This window comes from Peromyscus californicus, unplaced genomic scaffold (assembly GCF_007827085.1).
Source record: "Peromyscus californicus insignis strain IS unplaced genomic scaffold, ASM782708v3 Scaffold_14__1_contigs__length_90479793_seg_2, whole genome shotgun sequence".
In the NCBI taxonomy this organism is placed as follows: domain Eukaryota; kingdom Metazoa; phylum Chordata; class Mammalia; order Rodentia; family Cricetidae; genus Peromyscus; species Peromyscus californicus.
In genome coordinates this window covers 41,372,820-41,382,385 of record NW_026294436.1, presented here as the reverse complement: position 1 = coordinate 41,382,385, position 9,566 = coordinate 41,372,820, and the positions used below count along the sequence as shown (strand labels likewise).

The following is a 9,566-nucleotide window of genomic DNA, read 5'->3' as shown; positions in this document are numbered from 1 at the left end:
GGGGACCAAGCATTTAAACATAGGAGCCTATTGAGAACATTCTCATTCAAAACACCACACCATCCTATCACTCCAGTCTTGTCCTGTGAGATGTTGTTTGTGCTTTTATTACTTGGCTGACTCTCTGCCCTCCTGTCTCTATCATCACTCCGCTGGCCACCTCTCTTTGGTAGTGCTTTTTTTTTTTTTTTTTCGAGACAGGGTTTCTCTGTGTAGCTTTGCGCCTTTCCTGGAACTCACTTGGTAGCCCAGGCTGGCCTCGAACTCACAGAGATCCGCCTGGCTCTGCCTCCCGAGTGCTGGGATTAAAGGCTTGTGCCACCACCGCCCGGCTCTTTGGTAGTGCTTTTATTCCTGCATTCTGAATAAGGCTCGGAGTATAACAGGGAAAACCCTTGTCTTGTCTTTTCTCAGTGTGCCTTTCTAGGTTTCTTCACTGAGGGAGATCAGTCTCTTCTGGATGACTCTGGCAGGTCCTATGGCTTTTCTGATCAATTTCAGTTAATAGGGAAATCTTTTAAAACATTTATGTGTGTGCATGTGCATCTGTGTGAGGGTCTGCTGTGAGTGTGCTGGTGCCCACAGAGGCTTGCAAGAGGGTCTCAGATTCCCTGGAGCTGGAGTTACAGGTGTATAAAGCCACCTTTTGTGGGTGCTGGGAACTGAACTGAGGTCCCCTAGAAAACAGTATGTCCTCTTAATCGCTAAGCCGCATCTTCTTCCTGAAGTAGAAAATCTTGTATCATATTAGTTTTCAAACTGTTAATTCTTAGTAAAGAAACATTAGGTTCAAAAAAATTAATCAACATTTCAATCAAAAGCCTACAATCTTACCCAGTCAGCATTTTCTGAAGTTATGTTGTCTCCTAAGGAGAAGGGAGTGGTCTGTCTTTATAATAATTAATTAATTTTCTCTCTAGACTAAGTTTTCCTAGCTACAAGTTTCTGATTTCAGTTTCTGCTGTGCCTAGGGAGGAAAGCAAGGGATGGAGAAAGCTGGGGAGCATTGTTTGTGGGTGCTGAGGATGGGACCCAGGACCTGTGTATGCTAGGCAGAAGCTCTGTCACTGAGTCCCATCCCCAGGACATTTGCTTGTCTCAGGTAACACACACTGACCTTGAACTCCTGATCCTTCCTGCCCTGCTCACCAGGGGCTGGGATTACACATAGAAGTTGTCATGCCCTGAAGTACAAAAACAATGGTACCTGCTTGGTACAACTGTAGAGTGACTGTGTTCACCCCAGACGGGGGAAATGTTCGGAGACAAGATTTTTCTTTAGATGTCTTTTTCTTTCTCAGGAGTTTTGAAAAGACAGTATCTTGCATGGCAGCCCTGGCTGGCCTGGGACTGACTAGGTAAACCACCAGGCTGCCCTGAAACTTGCCATGATTCTCCTGACTCTATATCCTGGGTTGACAGTCATGAACTACGATGCCTGCCTTCCTTGGGTTCTTTTAAACTTTATTTTTTTTTTTTATTTATTTTTTTTTTTGGTTTTTCGAGACAGGGTTTCTCTGTGCAGCTTTGCGCCTTTCCTGGGACTCACTTGGTAGCCCAGGCTGGCCTCGAACTCACAGAGATCCGCCTGGCTCTGCCTCCCGAGTGCTGGGATTAAAGGCGTGCGCCACCACCGCCCGGCTAAACTTTATTTTTTGTTTGTTTATATATTTATCTATTCTGTACGCGCACATGTATATGTTTGTGGGTGCATGTGTGCCATGTCACACGTGGAGGTCACAGGACAACCCCAGGGAGTTGGATCTTTCCCTCTACCAGGTGGGAGCCAGGGATTGAACTCAGGTGTATCTTCTCTCCTTGAGCCATCTCATTGGCCCTTGGTAGGTGGAGTTTATTGTCAGGATGCTGGTCAGCTCCTAAATAACCTCACAGAAACATGATATTAATTATAAATCCTCTGCCGATAGCTTGGGCTTGTTTTTAGCTAGCTCTTATAACTTAAATTAACCCATTTCTATTCATCTATGTTTTTCCCTGAGGCTCGTTTACCTCATGTATGTACTTCCCATCCTGCTCAATCTGCATCTCATGGCGTCTCCTCTGACTTGGCCTTTCTTCTTCCCAGCATTCCTCTGCCCCAAAAATCCTGCCTCCGTATCGGCAAGTCAGGACTTTATTAACCAGTGAGAGTAATACATATTCATATGGTAAAAAAGATTGTTCCACAGCAGCCCTTCCCTGTTTTTTTTTAAGATTTATTTATTTATTGTTTTTATGCATATGTGTGTATGAGGTTTTGCACCACATGCATGCAGAAGCTTGTGGAGTCCAGAAGAGGGTATTGTACTGGATCCCCTGGAACTGGAGTTATGGGTGATTGTGAGCCACCATGAGTGCTTGGAACCGAACCCAGGTCTTCCACAAGAGTAGCAAGTGCTCTTAACCACTGAGCACCTCTCCAACCTGGGTTGTCTGATTACTTTCCTGCCAACCCTCCATAGCTATGACTCTCTGAATGTGTAAGTTGCCTGTCCTAAAACTGGCCCCATCCTCAGCTCCGCTGTCAAGTTTGCTGTCTCTCTTTTCAGGCCAGGGTCCGGTTTCGAGCTCCTTCGCCTTCTGATTCTGATACACGTACATCAAGCTTTCTGTGTTTACTCTTCACAGCCCTTGGTAACAGCTCGAGGAGAGAAAGAAAAATAGCTATGTGCCTTGTTGCCTGTCCTCCTGGATGAAATCTTCCTCATTGCCTGTCCTCCTGGATGAAATCTTCCTCGTTGCCTGTCCTCCTGGATGAAATCTTCCTCTCAGAACCTTTGAAGGTATGACTTCTCTATTTTCAAACCAGTAACCGGGTTGAATGGGCTTGTCTGAGGGGCGAAGACTCACAAGCCTGCTTTCATATTTCTCCTTTGGAAAAGCTTGTGTCTAGGTGGCCTGCCACACAGCTATGGCTGCTGCTATCATTTTGGTTTAGGAACTTAAAACTTATGATTTCAGCATCCGATTGAAGTCAAATTCAGCCCAGTGTTACCTCCATGGGTAAGCCTATGTCCTTTTGTACTCTGGATTCTTTCTCCCTCTTTCTCCCTCTCGCTCTCCCTCTCCCTCTCCCTCTCCCTCTCCCCTCCCCTCCCTCTCTCCTCCCCCCGTCCCTCTCCCAGTACTGGAATTGAACCCAGGGCTTTGCACATGCTTAGGCTCTATCAACTGAACTATATCCCCAGTCCACAACCAATATTCTCTTGACTTGCACGTATACACACATACACACACACACACACACACACACACACACACACACACACACACACTGGTTTTTTTATATTTGAAGATAGATGGATATGTCTATTTTCTTGCAAAGAATGTTTTTTATTGATATCTTTTAGTTTTTGCTTAACTCCATTGTGTGATTCCCCCCTGGCGGCGGGGCAGATGGAACAAATGTCTCTTCACCCAAGAGAGGACACTATTGACAGACCAAAGAAGCTATTCCACCTAAGTCTAGATTGGTGAACCAATGGCTTTCTTGGGGATACTCACTGAAGCATGAGTGAGCGGATACTTTCAGGAGGACGGGTAACTCTCAAAGGCAGCTGCATCATGGTAAAGCCTGCCCCAGCATGGGTGATGTCTCACTAAAACTTCATCCTTAGAGTCCCCTGAGCAACTTGTAGTCAGTTCTACCTAAGAGAGTCTCCATCATCTTAGCAATTCTTTTCTGCTAATGTAAGTCTAGGGAGGGGCACTGTGTGAATCTTAAAATTTCCTGAGCTTCCTGGGTCTTATAAGTTTGTGAGCTGTTTGAGTTTTATGAGTCTCTTCTCTCTTTCTAGAAGGCAATGTCTACACTTTATCTGTCGACCAGAATAGCAACTCCAGTAGAAAAGCTCAGAGTGTGTGGAGAAGACACATGGTCCAGAGGGAGTAAAAGGAAAAAGAGAGAATAGAGATGGTGGTGGGGTGGATGTCATCAAAATACATCATATGTATGTATGGCATGGTCCAAGAGTAAATACAATTTATTTTTAACATTCATTCATTCATTCATTCATTCATTCATTCATTCTTTATTTATTTATTTACTTATTTATTGTGTTTTCCAGACAGGTCTCTCTTCATGGCCCTGGCTGTCCTGAAACTCATTATGTAGAACAGGCTGGCCTCAAACTCACAGAGATCCACTTGTCTCTGCCTCCCAAGTGCTGGGACTAAAGGTGTGCACTACCACCACCTGGCTCATTTCCAATATTTTATTAAAACTTTGAGAATTTCATACAATGTGTTTTGATAATATTTACTCCTCCCCCAACTCCTCCCAGATAGACCCCCTCCCTACTCAACTTTCTCTTTCTCTCTTTCTTGTTTTGGAAGTCCACAGTGTTCATGTTATGCTGCCTATATACTCTAGGATGAAGGGCCATTCACTGGAGCATGGTTGACGTCCCAGGGGTAAATACACTTAAGGAAAACTGACTGTTTCCCATAAGCTCTTAATTGCCAATAGCTCCTCAGCTGTGGGTGGGGCTTCATGCCCACCCCCAACTCCATGTCGAATTTTGTCAGACTCAAGCTCTTGTAGGTCCTGTGCCTGTTGTCACAGCCGCTGTGAGTTCAAACATGCAACTGTCCTGCTCTGTTTGAAAACACTGTTTTCTCACAGTCACCCACCGCCTTTGGTTCTTAAAATCTTTCATCTCATCTTCTGGGATGGTATGGAACAATCTTTTTGTACACTATGAATATGTATTACTATCACTGGCTAATAAATTACTAACCTGTCCTTACGTTTCCTCCTTTGCTCTGCCCTCTCACCCTCCACCCCATTTAACCTTCCTGCTTCAGTCCCCTTCCTCTCCCTTACACCACTGCATTGTATTTCCCATCTCATGGAAACTCCCACCTCCCTTACAGCTTTCTAACCTCTATGGGTAGTCCAAACGAAAGGCACAAGTCTAAATATTCAAAGCCAGTATCCACAAAGAGAAAACATGTAATTTTTTTTTCTGGGTTTGAGTTATCTCACTCAGGATGATTGTTTATAGCTTCATTCATTTACCTGCAGATTTCATCATTTCATTTTTCTTGACAGCTGAGCAATATCCCATGGTGTGTAAACACCACATTTGTACCATCCACTAATATGTTGGTGGACATCTAGGTTGTCTACATATCCCGGCTGTTGTCAGTATAACAGCAATGAACATGGATAAGCAAACATCTCTGTAGTAGAATATAGAATCATTTGAATATATGCCTGAGAGGAGCATAGCCCGATCAAGCAGTACATCTCTTTCTGGCTTTCCGAGGGACCTCCACACTGCTTTCCACAGTGGCTGTACCAATTTGCACTCCTACCAGCAGTGAATAGATGTTCCCTTTTCCTCGTATTCACACCAGCATTTTTTCTTGTCATAGCCATTCTGACTGGAGTAAGATAAATTCCCAAAGTAGCTTTAATTTGCATTCTCTGTTGGCAAAATATTTTGAACATTAAAAAACAAAATAAAATATTTTTTCAGCCACTTGTTTTTTAATCTTTTGAGAGCTTTCTGCTTAGTTTCAAGTTCAGTTTTTTAGATTGGGTTGTTTTCTTTCTCAATGTGAAGATTTTTTTTCCTTTTTAGTTCTTTGTATATTCTAGGTGCTACCTTTTGTCAGATTTTAGCTGGTAATGATTTTCTTTTCCTGTTCTGTGGGTGGGCACATAAATGATTATGTCTTTAAATTTTTTTCTGCTTTAGTCTGTATGTATAGATGTTTTGCCTGTATGTATGTCTGTGCACCACAAGCATGCAGTGCCCATAGAGGCCACAAGATGGCGTCAGACACTTTGGATCTGGAGTTATGGAGCCTGAGCTGCTATGCAGGTGCTGGAGATTGAACCAGGGTCCTCAGGAAGCACAGCTAGGGCTCTTAACTGTTGAGCCATTTCTCCAGCCTCTGGTGTTTCTTGAGGTCTGTTAATCATTTGTTGGTCTTAATACCTGAACTACTGGGGGTCCTATTCAGAAAATCCTTTCAGGTGTGTATAAGTTCAGTTTTCAAGCATCTTTCCTACTTTCTCCACTATGAGATTTAGGGAGGGTATCAGGCTTATTATTATTATTATTATTATTATTATTATTATTATTATTTTATTATAGTGTGTGTGTGTGTGTGTGTGTGTGTGTGTGTGTGTGTGTGACACAGAAGTCAGAAGATGGCATCAGATCCCCTGGAACTGGAGTTACAGATGGTTGTGAACCCCATGTGGGTACTGGGAATTGAACCCTGGGTCCCCTTGTACAACCTTAGATTACAGATACCACTACAATTTCCACTATTCAGAGGTAGAAACTGAGACATAAAGAAGTTAAATTACCTAGACCATCAGTTCTTAACCAGTGGGTTGCAAACCCTCTGACAAACCTCTGTCTCCCCAAATAATGACATTACAATTCGTAACAGTAGCAAAATCACAGTTATGATGTAGCAATGAAATAAAATTTATAGTTGGGGGTCACTACAATATGAGGAACTGTACTAAAGGGTCGCAGCATTAGGAAGGTTGAGAACCACTAACATAGACAATAATATTCTAGCATGGAGCGGGGAGATACCCAAGAGCTATTGACACTTGATGACTTCTGGAGAAGAGAGAGCCAGTTTTCTTTAGGGTTATGGCTCATTAAGGTTGTACAAGAATTAAGTAATACATGGAAAGAAGATAAGATGTTACTTAACATATAATACATGCTCAAAAATGCTAGTTATTGGCTAATGAGATGGCCCAGAGGGTAATGCACGTAATTTACTAGCCTAAGGATTGGAGCTCAGATCCCTAAAACCCAGGTACAAGCCAAGTGGGTGTAGTAGCCCTCCTGTACTCACAACACAAGAGGAGTTGGAGAAGTTTTTCACTCATCTTATCTTGGCAGGTAGAGGCAGGGCAGGGACAACCTCTGGAAGTACTCCTTTAATTATTTGTGCAGTGGGAATGAGACTAATGACTTTCACGAAACTCGAAAGTCAATACCTCTCAAGGGAATAAAAAGAAGTCACAGGTGTCAGAAGGAAGACGGATTATCTAGGCACGGCGGTGCAGATCTGTGATCCTAGCACTCGGGGTGAGGCAAGAAGACTGTGAGCTCCAGGCCAACCTAGGCTACCCATCTAGACCTTGTCTAGGGGTGGGGGAGAAAAGAGAGGGAGAGAGGGAATTGCTGAAGACAGAGTAGAGGTTGATAGCAGAGAGGCACTGTTGCTGGTACTAACAGAAATCTTTTTTCCCCCTTTCTGTTACCCAGGAGCTAACATGGGAGATGGAAAAGTATTAGTAATCTTTGGAATAAAGGGGATTCTAAACCCTTTCTCTCTCCTTTATTGAGGCTATTATATTGGTCAAATAGTGTTTCAGAACCCATTTCTTCCTTTAGAAAAGTAAGTATAGTTACTTAATAAGGTGATCGTATACATTCTGTAACTAGCCTGGGGAAAAGGTAAAATCTCACTTTTTTTTTAAATTACATGTATGTATGTATGTATATTCGCAAGCATGTATTCTTGTGCACCTGCACACGCTATGGCTCTCCTGTAGAGGTCAGGGGACAACTTTCAGGGAGTCTGCTATCTTGGTCCACCATTCGGGGTTCCGGGATTGAAGTCAGGCTTGTCAAGATTGATGGCAAGCCTCTTCACCTGCTCATCCATCTCACTCGCCCAGTTTCACTTTTCCAATGTTTTTCTTGTCACATTGCTCATTCTTTGCCGCAGCGCATCTTCTTAGGGAGAGGGACATACATTTACATGTATGCAGGACTTTTGTACATTCACGTAGTTCCTACTGAGACATGGCTGCCCTACGGAGAGGATCAGTTATTGCCCTCTGCTTTTATTGACACGGTCCATGTAACAACCATTTATTGAACACCTACACCGTTCCAGTTACCGTGCTAGGCCCTACTGGGTATATATACTGGAAGGATACTTTAAGACAATCATCGTACTTTAGACGAGAAACAATTTCTAGGCAAAGTAACCAACGGAGTCTAGGTGAAGAAAAGTAACAAGAGCTTAGGAGCCGTGAGCACCTAGTGGAAGGTGGCATTCTTCGCAGAGGTGTCCTTTAAAATCTTGACAGCTAGAATTCACCGCGCGGAGACTGGAAAAAGACAAAGCTAAGAGGAAATAGGTTGGCCCCAGAGGGTTTCTCAAACCACAGTACCGAATAGAAAGGAAATGGAGTTTTGCTTGCTTTGGAATCAGCGTGTATGCTAAACAGAACTGTAAACCTTGGCCAATGAGACGGCCTCAGTGACAGCAGCAAGCCGCCCCGCAAAGCTGCCGTTACTCGGAACTGACCGGAGGGACGATTGATTTGGACAATCGCGGAGGCATCATCCACTCTCAGAAAGCGGCGGGTTCCCGATTTCCCGGTTCACCCTTGTCAAGTTCTCAGCGTGTTTTCGCCCGGGGGTGAAACGCTCAGCCCGAAGGCCCAATTAGCGTCCAAGGGAAGGGGGTGGTCTCCTCTGCGGATAGACTCTGGCTCCTCCCGAGTCCTGCCGAGTGCCCCAGCGCGCCACACCAAAGATGGCTTCCTCGCGGTCCCTTGCCTCGGCTTATCTCGCGCTCACCTTTCGGCCACACTCAACATGGCCCTAACCCGAAGTTGCATTCCTGTGGAACCGTCTCCAGACAGTTCTCGCGAGGTTTGGCGGGTCCTCTCTTCCCCCCGCCCTCCACCCCGCCCTCCCCCCTCCGCGATTGCTCCCGCCCTGCCTCGCGCCGCCGCCACCGCCACTGCCGCCGGCGCCGCTCCTCCTCCGTGTCAGTTGTTGAGCTGTAATGGCGACTGGGCCGCCGCTGCCGAAGTGACTCCCGGGCGGGGAAGCCGGGCTGGACCTGCGCCTGCGAGGACTGCGGAGAGCCGCAGCTCGGGAGGGGGCTCGCGGCGGGGGAGAGGAGGCCGCCTCTGCGCCTCTCCTTCCTTCCCTGCCGCCCGGCGGATCCCAGGAACCGGGGCGAGGCGGGCACCCGGTGCGTCCCCGGAGCGGGGAGGCCAGGCCGGGCAGCCCTGGGGCCGGTCAGGGCGGCGTCACTGCACCCTCCGCCAGGCCCCGCGGGATGCACCGTGGGAGCCGAGGGCGGAGGCGACACTCTCAGGTGAGCTGCCGGAAGACCTGGCGGAGCCTGCGGACGTTTGCCCCGCCTCGGCTGCCTCTGTCCGCGGTCCCGGGTCCCCGAGGTGGCCAGAGAGGCGGGCGGGGCCCCCTGGCACTGCCTGGCGTCCTCCTGGGGAACCTCCCTGGGTTCCGAGACTTCTCCGGGAGGGTCATCCTGAGACCTGGGTTCCAGGACCTACTGGTGTCCACCGGAGACCAGATTTCTTTGCTTACCTGCCAGTGTCGTCCTCGCCACCCTCGCCCCTCTTCTTGTCTGCATAGAGTTAAGCTACCCTCTTACCTTTGGTCTCCGAAGTGTCCCTTCTTCGTTTGGAGATCAAGCATATTTTGGGAAATTCCGGGGGACTAGCTTCAGTGTCAGGGATGACCAGTTTCTGTTCCCTTTCCTGGGTGTAATATTCTCAGAGTGGAGTATGGGGAAAACTTTGATCAGCGCCA

General features: G+C 46.5%; 1 protein-coding gene across 6 annotated transcripts in view; it reads left to right on the top strand.

Annotated features, from left to right (window-relative positions):
- The first annotated feature begins 8,708 nt into the window (after nucleotides 1-8,708).
- Nucleotides 8,709-9,566, top strand: part of Cep350 (centrosomal protein 350) — a 152,701-nt gene continuing 151,843 nt past the window's right edge. For all 6 annotated transcript variants that reach the window (XM_052737256.1, XM_052737252.1, XM_052737254.1 and 3 more), the window contains exon 1: nucleotides 8,709-9,108. The gene's annotated coding sequence lies outside the window, so the exon portion shown is untranslated. The remainder of the gene's footprint in view (nucleotides 9,109-9,566) is intronic.